Source organism: Macaca nemestrina, chromosome 12 (assembly GCF_043159975.1).
Source record: "Macaca nemestrina isolate mMacNem1 chromosome 12, mMacNem.hap1, whole genome shotgun sequence".
Lineage (NCBI taxonomy): Eukaryota > Metazoa > Chordata > Mammalia > Primates > Cercopithecidae > Macaca > Macaca nemestrina.
In genome coordinates, this window is record NC_092136.1 from 119,977,329 (window position 1) to 119,978,929 (window position 1,601).

The following is a 1,601-nucleotide window of genomic DNA, read 5'->3' on the forward strand; positions in this document are numbered from 1 at the left end:
AGCAGGCAGCCCCGCAGCCAGCAGAGCAGATAATTACACAGGAACCACGCCCTACACATTCATCCCTAACCTGATTTTTAAAAGAAGTATTTTTTTCTCCCCCAGCTTAATTATTTTCTACAACTCAGCAACCAGTTGGGCTGCTTCCCTCTGACGCACTTGCTTCTCATCCAGGGAGCCGGGAGTCTCTGTCTTCACAGGTGGGCAGGCTTCACTGCACCCAGAGGCCCCTGGGGCAGAAGGTGAGGTGTCTGCAGAGGCCTAAGGGACACAGGGCTGTTAACTGGGTCACACAAGTCAAATAGCCTTGTAATTTGCGGGCCTGAGTTTCAGAGGAAAGATTGTCCACCCTGGGACTGTAACGCTGCTTTTCACCTTAAGGGGGAAGGATGGGTTCCGTTTGATTTGGCTGCTGATTATTGAACCCTACTCGCCAACCTCCAGGCACTTTTCTAGGTATTGCATATATACAAGCTCATTCGAGCTTCCCTAAAACCTGTTCAATTACCCCCTTTTAATAGATGAGAAAACTGGGCCTTTAAGAAGATAACTCACTGGCCTAAGTCAAGTGGCAGAGCTGAGATTTGAACCCTAAGCCTTTTAGAAGCCAAAGCCCCTTCTTCAGCTGAGGGGTCATGGAGTCACCTGAATATCTCACCGGAAGATGGCTTCTGAGAGTCTGTCCTCTCCCAATGACCCTAACAAGATACATATAGACTTTAGGTTGTTGCTATCAGAGCAGGTCAGACCCTGTGTGGATTCAAAGGACCGAGGCACAACAATGAGGGGAATCCAAGCAATGCCAAGCCAGGTGGTTGGGTCCTCAGAGCCCAAACACTTGACTCTCACCTGTCTCCACACTTGGTCTGCTGTGTGACTCAGAAAACATCTGCCCATCCTCTCTGGGTCAGGCCACAGGCAATGCCCTCCAAAAAGAGGCCAGCAAAGTGTGAGATTCAGATAATCTCAGAAGTCACCTGTTCAAATATGACTATCATATAAATACAGACCTCAGGAAGAAAAATGAGAAAAACAAACTTCATCCCCTCCTCTCCGTAACCCCTGCGGAACACCAGGGACCCTCGGCTCTTGTGGAACATGCTCCACAGTCACTTCTGGGCTCTAACCCACTGGCCTGGTCCTGGGAAGCCTCCAAACCCCCAAGGAAAGGGCTGTGCCTCTCCAAGGCCAGGCTGGGCAGGGCAGAGCAGACAGTAGGTGAGGCTGGCATGGCAGGTTCTGGGCTGTGTGGAGGAGAGTGGGTTTCCCTTCCTTCCCCTCCAATCCAGGTCAAGCTAGGAAGCCCCCCGCCCCTTTGCCTCACCAGGCTGAGCAGCTAATCCTTTGCAAAAACAGTCCCTGGGAGCAAGGGCAGAAATAAGCTCAGCTCACAAAGCAGTTCAGTTCTGAGAGAATGTATGTGGGGTGGTGTTGGCGTGGGGAGTCCTGGCTTCATGACGGGGATTCTCCTCTTGCCTGAGGTCTCTGTCTGTGGGCCCCAAAGGAGCCCCCTCTTGTTTGAACTCACTGGTGAATTCGCTTAGAGCTCATTGGGCCTTCTGGGGAGGGGAACACTTTCTCAAAATGCCAAGCCCAATTTC